Consider the following 13,488-nt stretch of genomic DNA (forward strand, 5'->3'; position numbering starts at 1 on the left):
TGAATGAATATATGAAAAAAATAGCTATTGTGATGGCCGCCGGTAGTCAAGGAACTTTGGACTTGTCCTAACTTATAAGGCCTGGACAATATCACTCATGATAAATGAATTAAAAACATTGATCGGTATCGGCTGATTTTCCGTCATTGATTATCGGTAACAGAATCGGTATCTTAAATCCCTGATTGTAGCATCCCTAGTAATCATATACATGGACGTGCTGCTCAAGATGCACAGACTAGTCCAACACCAGACATGCTGTGTGGCGCTGCATCGGTTATTCGTGTTTGTAAGGCAATTACACTGATTGAAAAATAAATCACCGTGTTTACACTTGAGAAAACAGAAAAACGACAGCGTGCTCGGAGAGAAAAGAAAAACGATACCCGATTTTTCCCAGCCAACCAGCAGCAAATGATGTGGGAGCTAATGGATCATACATCTCATCCACTACAATGCTCCAACAGCGTTTTTTCCAGCGCTGCATCGACGCCAACCAATAAATAAAAGCCGTTAAGCTCAGCGAGGCTTTAAATATTTAAATTCAGCACTAAACTGGTATTAAACGTAACAGTGCCTTTGGAGATGCAAGATATTTTACAATTATTGTTTCTGTCATGCAAGTCATCATAAGGGTTGCTTGTTTTGCAATGTTTTCTTCATACGTAGAACGTAATCAAAGTATGGAAAATGCATAATGAATCAATATATGGAAGAGTATATATAAGTTATAAACAAAATATAAATATGAGAATGTTTTTCCTTACATTGAAATTACAATATCCCAGCTGTCTTTGGGCAAGAGGTGGCCAGCCAATCACAGGGCACATATAGACAAACAACCATTCACACTCACATTCATACCTATGGACAATTTGGAGTCGCTAATTAACCTAGCATGTTTTTTGGAATGTGGGAGGAAACCGGAGTACCCGGAGAAAACCCACGCATGCACGGGGAGAACATGCAAACTCCACACAGAGATGGCCGAGGGTGGAATCGAACTCGGGTGTCCTTGCTGTGAGGCCTGCGCGCTAACCACTTGATGCAAATGCAACCAAAAGGCATAATGTTTTGAGGAAATGCTGCAAATGTTTGACAGACAGTATGAATTGAACTCGGGTCTCCCTGCTGTGAGGCCTGCGCGCTGACCACTTCCCCACCGTGCAAACGCAACAAAAAGGCATAATGTAAATAGAATTTTTTTTAAATTATATTAACAATATCTAAAAATCTAAAGATGGCTGTAATAATAATATAATATAATATACAATAATATTGACACACCTATTTTTAGGAAATGCTGCAAATGTTTGACAGACAGTATTGTCTGTGTGTTTTTTAATTATATTAACAATATCTAAAAATCTAAAGATGGCTGGACAGCCCTGAGTTAAATATATTAAGTAAGCTGGAACTAACACATTAATATTGACACCCCTATTTTGAGGAAATGCTGCAAACGTTTGACAGACAGTATTGTCTGTGTGTTTTTTAATTATATTAACAATATCTAAAAAACTAAAGATGGCTGTACAGCCCTGAGGTAAATATATTAAGTAAGCTGGAACTAACACATTAATATTGACACACCTATTTTTAGGAAATGCTGCAAATGTTTGACAGACAGTATTGTCTGTGTGTTTTTTAATTATATTAACAATATCTAAAAACTAAAGATGGCTGGACAGCCCTGAAGTAAATACTTTAAGTAAGCTGGAACTAACACATTAATATCGACACACATATTTTGAGGAAATGCTGCAAATGTTTGACAGACAGTATTGTCTGTGTGTTGTTTTTTTAATTATATTGACAATATAAAAAAAATCTAAAGATGGCTGGACATGCAAACTTCACACAGAGATTGCCGAGGGCGGGATTGAACTCGGGTCTCCTAGCTGTGAGGTCTGCACGCTAACCACTCGTCCACCGCGCAGCCCCAAATATATATATATTTTTATAAATAAAAGAAGGAAAGCACACTTACACAGTTCTAACCAAATCGTTATAAACACAAAACTTTGCAGGAAATAAATTGATTTATCGATTGATTATTTTTATAAGTATTGACATTCATGTCTAAAAATGAAATGAATAAATCTTGTGTGTTTTTATTTTTCATGTCATTTAGTCGCACCTCCATCTACCACAGCGTTGAGGGTCCTCTTGCTTACGTTCTCAATGGGGAGCTTATCACCGAGTCCCGTCCGCTGCCTCTGCCCCCGATGTTGCCCCCACTGCCCTCCCAGCCCCTCCCGAGCCACATTTCCCAGGCTTCCTTTGTATCTGCCCTGGCCATGGAGGAAGAGAGCTCGGTGGAAGCGGAGAAAACAGCCGAGCCTGGTCCAGTAACCCGACAGCCGCACGTGATGGCATGCTACCAAAACTACCTGGCTCACTACCAGGTAAGCGGAGTCTCTCAAAATCTCGATTCAATGGACTCCGCTGCCCCCGTGGGGTCATTCCCACGACAAAGTGCTCTTTTCGTTATTCCTCTCAGGTTTCCAATTGGTCTGTCAAGCAGCCCACCAACAAGAGAACCTCCAAGTCTTCTTTACACCGCCCCTTAGATCTTGACACACCTACAAGTGAAGAAAGCTCCGCCTCCTTTGACCAACTCTCTGTTCCAAGCTTTAAGGTTTTTGTGAATTTAATACAATAATTTATGATTGATGTTGCCAGTACATTAATATTGCTAATATTTCAGGTGACCAAACAGGGCCTCTCAGCCACTTCTCTGTTAGATAGAGGACTTCAGTTGATGGGAGACAACAGCAGGTATTTAAAACACGTACCGCGGGACCGTCGTTGAAAATCACTGTGTTAATATACCCTGCTTATTATCACATTTTTTTTTTTTTTATTTTCACTGTGACATAGAATAATATGTCTCGTCTTCTCCGTAGTACTCCTTATACTCCCCTGGATAAGAGAGCTATGGAGAATGCTGATGAGGATACGACGACAGATGACTGGACTTTGGAACAGCCTTTAGCTCAGACCCGGACCACGGCAATCGTGGAGGTCAAAGGACCCATCAATGTGGTTCTTACACCCTTAGTGGCCGAGTCCCTTGACAGGTAATTTCTGCTTTTTTTCACCTCTCTTAAGATCAATTGGGGGGGGGGGAATTAATATGACCAACGCTGGTTAGCTTAAATATATTGTACTATTGAGAAAGTGTTATTTATGTATCTGTATTGTACAGATAAACCAGTAAAATGGAGAGCAGTGGAACTAACATGCATATTAGGGTGCATCAAAAAACACAATTATTGAATTTTGATATTGCCGGGTACTAAAAGTGTTCCAATATATGTAGAAACAACACATACAATTTTTTTTTTTTTTAATTATATTAACAATATCTAAAAAACTAAAGATGGCTGGACAGCCCTGAGGTAAATATATTAAGTAAGCTGGAACTAACACATTAATATTGATACCCCTATTTTGAGGAAATGCTGCAAATGTTTGACAGACAGTATGAATTGAACTCGGGTCTCCTAGCATTGAGGCCTGCGCGCTAACCACTCGTTCGCCGTGCAGCCGCAAATACAACAAAAAGGCATAATGTAAATATATATATATATTTATTAACAAACACATTAATATTGACACACCTAATTTGAGGAAATGCTGCAAATGTTTGACAGACAGTATGAATTGAACTCGGGTCTCCTAGATGTGAGGCCTGCGCGCTAACCACTCGTTCGCCGTGCAGCCGCAAATGCAACAAAAATGCATAATGTAAATTGATTTTTTTTTTTTAATTATATTAACAATATCTAAAAATCTAAAGATGGCTGGACAGTCCTGAGGTAAATATTATAAATAAATTGATACCCCTATTTTGGGGAAATGCTGCAAATGTTTGACAGACAGTATGAATTGAACTTGGGTCTCCTAGCTGTGAGGTCTGCGCGCTAACCACTTGTTAGCCGTGCAGCTGCAAAATAGGTAAATATATTAAGTAAGCTGGAACTAACGCATTAATATTGACACCCCTATTTTGAGGAAATGCTGCAAATGTCTGACAGACGGTATGAATTGAACTCGGGTCTCCTAGCTGTGAGGTCTGCGCGCTAACCACTCGTTCGCCGTGCAGCCGCAAATGCAACAAAAATGCATAATGTAAATAGATTTTTTTTTAAAAATTATATTAACAATATCTAAAAATCTGGACAAAATCTGGCTGGACAGCCCTGAGGTAAATATTATAAATAAATTGATACCCCTATTTTGAGGAAATGCTGCAAATGTTTGTCAGACAGAATTAATTTTTTTTTTCATAATGTTTTGCCAGTTTTATTAATTTTTTACACACTATTCCATTCCTTTGTATTTTATTACATAGCGCCAAAGGAACTTCACACATGAATATATGAGCACAATATATGAGAAATTGCACATTTTCCGAAATTTTACAAAAGTTTATGTGTGAGGTGGCACCCCGAAATCTCAATGGATTTCCTCAAAACTTTGCGAAAGACATTTTTTATGTTTCTTTAGAAAAAAAAAATGGAATGCCAACCAAATTGATATTATGAATTTCAAATTTCCCATTCAAATTTGATGCACCCGAATGCATATCGAAGGGTCAAATTGCAAAAAGCATGTTTGCAGGTCCGCACCAATATTGAAAGTTCTCTCTGCCTCCCACGCCCACTCTGTGATTGGCTGGCCACCAGTCCAGGGTGGGAAGACAGCTGGGATAGGCTCCAGCACGCCCCCGCGACCCTCGTGAATGAATATTTGTTTTAACAAAAATCTGTGACTTTCACTTTCATTCTTTTTTTTGCAGCCCACCTTTTTGTATTGCAGCCCACCTTTTGTATTTGCTTGATTTCAGGTACATCGAGTCCATGGTCCACTTTGCTAGCATCCGCCACCCTGCCGCTATTTTAGATGACCTGCACGGGAAGGTTCTGAATGAGGCTTATCAGATCAGCAAGTCCACGGTGACTGAATCTGTAAGTACGACTAAGAAAACAAAGAAAGATATTATAATTTCTATGAATCACGGCTCTGGCATCCCATGAATTAAAAAAAAATAATAATAATAATAATAACCAAGATAGCATATGTGCCAGTGAGAATGCTGTCTCATTGTTTTGAATGTGGATCCACACAGAGCCAAGCAGGCAAACAAGAGCACAAGCTTTCCAAGACAGAGGCCACGACCCACGGCTCTCTCAATATCTCCCACGGCCAAACCGACCTGTCCGTCAAACCGGATAACGTGAAAATCAAGGGCCTCCAAGCCAACGTCTCCATCCCAAAGGTAAGCTTCATGACCCCAAATAATGAGAGGTCCGCTGTTTTGGAAAATAACTGGCCGAGGGCAACCACAGAACATCGACTGTACAATGGGTCTATTCACTCCTTTTTTCATAATGTTTTGCCAGTTTTATTAATTTTTTACACACTATTCCATTTCATTGTATTTTATTATATAGCGCCAAATCACAAGAAAAGCTATCTCAATTAATGTAAATAGATTTTTTTTTTTTTATAGATGCATAGTGTTGTTTTTTAATTATATTAACAATATCTAAAAATCTAAGGATGGCTGGACAGCCCTGAGGTAAATATATTAAGTAAGCTGGAACTAACGCATTAACATTGACACCCCTATTTTGAGGAAATGCTGCAAATGTTTGACAGACAGTATGAATTGAACTCGGGGTCTCCTAGCTGTGAGGCCTGCGCTCTAACCACTTGTTAGCCGTGCAGCTGCAAAATAGGTAAATATATCAAGTAAGCTGGAACTAACACATTAATACTGACACCCCTATTTTGAGGAAATGCTGCAAATGTTTGACAGACAGTATGAATTGAACTCGGATCTCCTAGCTGTGAGGACTGCGCGCTAAACACTCGTTCGCCGTGCAGCCGCAAATACAACATAAAGGCATAATGTAAATAGATTTTTTTAATTATATTAACAATAATCTAAAAATGTAAAGATGGCTGGACAGCCCTGAGGTAAATATATTAAGTAAGCTGGAACTAACACATTAATATTGATACCCCCATTTTGAGGAAATGCTGCAAATGTTTGACAGACAGTATGAATTGAACTCGGGTCTCCTAGCTGTGAGGCCTGCGCGTTAACCACTCGTTCGCCGTGCAGCCGCAAATACAACAAAAAGGCATAATGTAAATATATATATATTAAGTAAGCTGGAACTAACCCCTATTTTGAGGAAATGCTGCAAATGTTTGACATACAGTATTAATTTTTTTTTTCATAATGTTTTGCCAGTTTTATTAATTTTTTTACACACTATTCCATTCCTTTGTATTTTATTATATAGCGCCAATTCACAAGAAAAGCTATCTCAAGGAACTTCAAACATGAATATATGAGACGATGCTAAGGACTCTCATTCTGATATGTCACTACTGCCAATACGAATGAGTCTTAATTAATTAATGTAAATAGATTTTTTTATAGATTGTTGTTTTTTAATTATATTAACAATATGTAAAAATCTAAAGATGGCTGGACAGCCCTGAGGTAAATATATTAAGTAAGCTGGAACTAACACATTAATAATGACAACCCTATTTTGAGGAAATGCTGCAAATGTTTGACAGACAGTATGAATTGAACTCGGGTCTCCTAGCTGTGAGGCCTGCGCTCTAACCACTTGTTAGCCGTGCAGCTGCAAAATAGGTAAATATATTCAGTAAGCTGGAACTAACACATTAATATTGATACCCCTATTATGAGGAAATGCTGCAAATGTTTGACAGACAGTATGAATTGAACTCGGGTCTCCTAGCTGTGAGGCCTGCGCGTTAACCACTCGTTCGCCGTGCAGCCGCAAATACAACAAAAAGGCATAATGTAAATATATATATATTAAGTAAGCTGGAACTAACCCCTATTTTGAGGAAATGCTGCAAATGTTTGACATACAGTATTAATTTTTTTTCATAATGTTTTGCCAGTTTTATTAATTTTTTACACACTATTCCATTTCATTGTATTTTATTATATAGCGCCAAATCACAAGAAAAGCTATCTCAAGGAACTTCAAACATGAATATATGAGACGATGCTAAGGACTCTCATTCTGATATGTCACTACTGACAATATGAATGAGTTAATTAATTAATGTAAATAGAATTTTTTATAGATTGTTGTTTTTTAATTATATTAACAATATCTAAAAATCTAAAGATGGCTGGACAGCCCTGAGGTAAATATATTAAGTAAGCTGGAACTAACACATTAATATTGATACCCCTATTATGAGGAAATGCTGCAAATGTTTGACAGACAGTATGAATTGAACTCGGGTCTCCTAGCTGTGAGGCCTGCGCTCTAACCACTTGTTAGCCGTGCAGCTGCAAAATAGGTAAATATATTAAGTAAGCTGGAACTAACACATTAATATTGATACCCCTATTTTGAGGAAATGCTGCAAATGTATGACAGACAGTATGAATTGAACTCGGGTCTCCTAGCTGTGAGGCCTGCGCTCTAACCACTTGTTAGCCGTGCAGCTGCAAAATAGGTAAATATATTAAGTAAGGTGGAACTAACGCATTAACATTGACACCCCTATTTTGAGGAAATGCTGCAAATGTTTGACAGACAGTATGAATTGAACTCGGGTCTCCTAGCTGTGAGTCCTGCGCTTTAACCACTCGTTCGTCGTGCAGCCGCAAATGCAACAAAAAGGCATAATGTAAATAGAATTTTTTTTTTAAATTATATTAACAATATCTAAAAATCTAAAGATGGCTGGACAGCCCTGAGGTAAATATATTAAGTAAGCTGGAACTAACACATTAATATTGACACCCCTATTTTGAGGAAATGCTGCAAATGTTTGACAGACAGTATGAATTGAACTCCGGTCTCCTAGCTGTGAGGACTGCGCGCTAAACACTCGTTCGCCGTGCAGCCACAAATACAACAAAAAGGCATAATGTAAATATATATTTTTTTTATTAACTAACACATTAATATTGACACCCCTATTTTGAGGAAATGCTGCAAATGTTTGGCAGACGGTATGAATTGAACTCGGGTCTCCTAGCTGTGAGGCCTGCGCGCTAACCCCTTGTTCGCCGTGCAGCCGCAAATACAATTTTTTTTAATGGATGCATAGTGTTGTTGTTTTTTAATTATATTAACAATATCTAAAAATCTAAAGATGGCTGGACAGCCCTGAGGTAAATATATTAAGTAAGCTGGAACTAACACATTATTTTGAGGAAATGCTGCAAATGTTTGACAGACAGTATTAATTTTTTTTTCATAATGTTTTGCCAGTTTTATTAATTCTTTTTTTTACACACTATTCCATTCCTTTGTATTTTATTACATAGCGCCAAAGGAACTTTACACATGAATATATGAGCCGATGCTAAGGACTCTCGTTCTGATATGTGACTATTGCCAATATGAATGACAGTCTTAGTGTATAAATTGATAAACTGTATGTTGCTGTGTCCCTTGCAGGTGAACCTTTGTCTCCTTCAGGCTTCCGTAGAGGAGGGCTCTCCATCCTGCTCCACTAAATGTGTCACCCACGTGTCTCTTGTGGCACTGTGCTTTGACAGGATTGCCACCCAGTTCAGGATGAACAGGTAACACCCCAAACAGGTCTTTTTGTGTTGCTATGGTAACCACATACACATGCAATACGTTCCCGTTACCGGAAGAACGTCACCTAAAAGCAAACAACATGATTGTGTTTGTGTACATTATATGTTGTAATGCCTCTATATTGGTTGAGACTCTTTCTAAGGGCTGCACAGTGGATGAGTGGTTAGCACGCAGGCCTCACAGCTAGAAGACCCGAGTTCAATTCCACCTTCTGTGTGGAGTTCGCATGTTCTCCTTGTGCATGCGTGGGTTTTCTCCGGTTACTCCGGTTTCCTCCCACATTCCAAAAAACATGCTAGGCTAATTAGCGACTCCAAATCGTCCATAGGTATGAATGTGAGTGTGAATGGTTGTTTGTCTATATGTGCCCTGTGATTGGCTGGCCACCAGTCCAGGGTGTACCCCGCCTCTCGCCCCAAGAAGACAGCTGGGATAGGCTCCAGCACCCCTCGCGGCCCTCATGAGGATAAGTGGTAGAAAATGAATGAGTTTGCCTCCTATTTTGTGTGGAAGTGGTAACATTTTGGCTTCTTATTTTGTCTTTCCCCACCCTCGGCCATCTCTGTGTGGAGTTTGCATGTTCTCCCCGCGCATGCGTGGGTTTTCTCCGGGTACTCCGGTTTCCTCCCGCATTCCAAAAAAACATGCTAGGTTAATTAGCCACTCTAAATTGTCCATAGGTATGAATGTGAGTGTGAATGGTTGTTTGTCTATATGTGCCCTGTGATTGGCTGGCCACCAGTCCAGGGTGTACCCCGCCTCTCGCCCCAAGAAGACAGCTGGGATAGGCTCCAGCACCCCTCGCGGCCCTCATGAGGATAAGTGGTAGAAAATGAATGAGTTTGCCTCCTATTTTGTGTGGAAGTGGTAACATTTTGGCTTCTTATTTTGTCTTTCCCCAACCTCGGCCATCTCTGTGTGGAGTTTGCATGTTCTCCCCGTGCATGCGTGGGTTTTCTCCGGGTACTCCGGTTTCCTCCCGCATTCCAAAATAACATGCTAGGTTAATTAGCGACTCCAAATTGTCCATAGGTATGAATGTGAGTGTGAATGGTTGTTTGTCTATATGTGCCCTGTGATTGGCTGGCCACCAGTCCAGGGTGTACCCCGCCTCTCGCCCGAAGACCGCCGGTGACGACCGTTGTGAGGATAAGACCTGAGTTCAATTCCACCCACGGCCATCTCTGTGTGGAGTTTGCATGTTCGGGTACTCCGGTTTCCTCCCACATTCCAAAAACATGCTAGGCTAATTAGCGACTCCAAATTGTCCACAGTTATGAATGTGAGTGTGAATGGTTGTTTGTCTATATGTGCCCTGTGATTGGCTGGCCACCAGCTCCGGTTTCCTCCCACAAGCAAGGACATAATCAACGGGTTTCTGTCATTCCAGGGGCATCGTAGAAGAAACCCCCAACACAACCGACCATGGCAGACCCTCCGTTATGTTGGAAAAGTACGCCTCTGCCACTAAGATGCAGCCTCAGTCATCCGGCTCGTTGCGTTCGAATGCTGGCATTGAGAAAGGCAAAGAAATAGCAGCCAGGCTCAACATCCACCGCATCCACAGCCAGTTGAGAGGCCTGGACTCCACAGGTTGGTTCTGGTTCCCTTTATATTCAATGCTCTATTCCATAGTATTTGGTATCATAGTTTCATAGTTGACAGTTTAAATTATATATATGGGGTTTTTTTTATAGTTAGAGGTAGGGGTGTGTATTGGCAAGAATCTGGCGATATGATACGTATCACGATACCAGGCTCACAATACGATATATTATGATATATCACGATACTGTTAACAAGGCATTTTTTTTTGTTTTTCTTGTAGTTAAATATTATTTCCTGGAAAAAGTGAATGACACCAGCAATATGCACTTACTAAACACATTTGTATTCGATTAGAACAGTATGTTGTGCTGTATCACAAGTCTAGCATTTGGATAAATAAAGCTTTAACATCCAGCTTTAAATTTACAAAAAGAAACCCATAAAAATAAAGTTAAAGTAAAGTGAATTAATTTAAATTAAAGTAAAGTGAATTAAATTTAAGTAAAGTGAATTAAATTAAAGTGAGGTAAAGTAAAGTGAATTAAAGTAAAGTGAATTAAATTAAAGTGAAGTAAAGTAAAGTGAATTAAAGTAAAGTGAATTAAAGTAAAGTGAATTAAAGTAAAGTGAATTAATTTAAATTAAAGTGAATTAATTTAAATTAAAGTAAAGTGAATTAATTTAAATTAAAGTGAATTAATTTAAATTAAAGTAAAGTGAATTTATTTAAATTAAAGTAAAGTGAATTTATTTAAATGAAAGTAAAGTGAATTAAATGAAAGTAAAGTGAATTAAATGAAAGTAAAGTGAATTAAATTAAATTTAAGTGAATCAAATTAAATTTAAGTGAATCGAATTAAATTTAAGTGAATCGAATTAAATTAAAGTGAATTAATTTAAATTAAAGTAAAGTGAATTAATTTAAATTAAAGTGAATTAATTTAAATTAAAGTAAAGTGAATTTATTTAAATTAAAGTAAAGTGAATTTATTTAAATGAAAGTAAAGTGAATTAAATTAAATGAAAGTAAAGTGAATTAAATTAAATGAAAGTAAAGTGAATTAAATTAAATTTAAGTGAATCGAATTAAATTAAAGTGAATTAAAGTGAATTAAAGTAAAGTGAATTAATTTAAATGAAAGTAAAGTGAATTAATTTAAATGAAAGTAAAGTGAATTAATTGAAATGAAAGTAAAGTGAATTAATTGAAATGAAAGTAAAGTGAATTGAATTAAAGTAAAGTGAATTAAAGTAAAGTGAATTAAAGTAAAGTGAATTAAAGTAAATTAAAATAAATTAAAAATAAATTAAATCAAATTTAAATAAATAAATAAATAAATATGTCTCAAAATCCTACTCAAACGTTCACATTCTATTAGCTGTTAAAAAATGTAGAGTATACAGTCCCTGACTTATCCACCATCAGAACAGTATTTTAGTGGAACAAAGTAACTAACATCAGTAAAAAGTCCTTTTAGGATGCTTGAAATAACCATAATTTAACAAAATAGTGATATCAATTTGAAAAACAAAATACCTGCAATATCACAATACTACTTTTGTAGTACACAAAAGGACCTTCTCATTGCTTGCTAGCGGCAGATCCTCATGGTGTCTCGCTAAATGGACTCACAGATTTTACAAACGGCATGGGTTTTGTCAATTTTTAAAATTTTCTTTGTCTATGTTATGCTTATATTATATTCTTCTTTTCTTCCCATAGACATTGGAACTTGTGCCATCACAGCGATCCCAACGGAGAAGTCCAAAGTCTTATTTGGTCTGGAAGAAATGGAGGATTTTTCACTCGTCGATGAGACGGACATCCATGCCAGCTCAGGTGACCTTGGCCGTTCCGCCATGTCTCTTGAGAAATGGGGCTGGATCATGTTTGAATGCGGCATTGAGAATCTTACCGTCAAAGGTAAACAGACCCCCCCCCCCCCAGAATTAAACCCCTTTGTATTATTATCATGTGTATGTGAAACATATTTATATTCAACACCGTGCTGTAGGGGGCCGGCAGTCAGGAGCCATTCTGTACAATGCATTTGGCGTCATGGGCCACTCGGACACCGGGGGCAAAACTGGAGTACCCAACTCTAATGGCTCAACAGGCTCTCAGACCGGGAGCGGTTACAGTACTGATGCATCGGATGACAACTTACCACGTGACGCTATTAGCCCTCCATCTGATGTCAACGAACACTCGGACTCAGATGACCAGGTAAGATGCTGTCAATCAAAGACCATGTGGTATCTTTACTGGAGTTAACTTGGCTGCTGTGAGGTCTCAGATTTTGAATATACGGTGTGTAAAATGTCTTTGAACGCTCCACACCTCCAGACAAAGTGTGAAATCTCTACGCTGGATGAAAAACATTAGCAGTGAATTAAAAAAAAAATAATTTTTTTTTTTGTAATTATTTTTTTGTAATTTAAAATGTTTTTTTAATGGTTTTATTTCATTTGAACATGTATCAGATTACAATTGAATGCATCCCATAATCAGTTCCCAGTTCCACATGTCCAAAAGGAGTAGGAAGAAGCAAAGCTTATTAAATCCTACCCCTCCATCTGGTACTTTTACAATCAGTAACTGTTACATTTGTTCACTTCCTGCTTTCCTAATATAATTTAAGTTTTTTTTTTTAATTTAATTTGAAAAAAATGTTGTTTTTTTTATTTAAAATGTTTTTTAATGGTTTTATTTCATTTGAACATTTTTTTATTTAATTTAAAAAAATGTTGTTTAATTTATTTTTAATTAAAAATGTTTTTTTAATGGTTTTATTTCATTTGAACATGCATCAGATTACAATTGAATGCATCCCATAATCAGTTCCCAGTTCCACATGTCCAAAAGGAGTAGGAAGAAGCAAAGCTTATTAAATCCTACCCCTCCATCTGGTACTTTTACAATCACTAACTGTTACATTTGTTCACTTCCTGCTTTCCTAATATAATTTAAGTTGGGTTTTTTTTGTTTTTAAATTTATTATCAATTTTGGACTAAGGCTTGATCTTTTTTTTTTTTTTACAGGATGAAGGTGTTGAATCCGATGACCTAAAGAAGGACCTCCCGCTTATGCCACCGCCACCTGACTCCAGCAGCATGAAGCTGACCATCCGGGAGATCTGGTTTAGTTTTGCTGCCCCCACAAATGTCAGATCCCCTTCAGAGGCCATCTCCAGGTAATCACTTTCACAATAGATTATATGCAGTCGGGAGTTTTTAAACAGTCAAGTATTGCCAAGTAGAAAGCTTGGCGGTCGAGTGGTTAGCGCGCAGACCTCACAGCTAGGA

The 13,488-nt window shown here is 37.8% G+C and overlaps 1 pseudogene; it reads left to right on the forward strand.

Moving 5' to 3' along the window:
• LOC131140131 (bridge-like lipid transfer protein family member 1) overlaps nt 1–13,488 on the forward strand; it is a 121,251-nt pseudogene that overhangs the window by 34,422 nt on the left and 73,341 nt on the right.

This window comes from Doryrhamphus excisus, chromosome 13 (assembly GCF_030265055.1).
Source record: "Doryrhamphus excisus isolate RoL2022-K1 chromosome 13, RoL_Dexc_1.0, whole genome shotgun sequence".
NCBI classification, from domain to species: Eukaryota; Metazoa; Chordata; class Actinopteri; order Syngnathiformes; family Syngnathidae; genus Doryrhamphus; species Doryrhamphus excisus.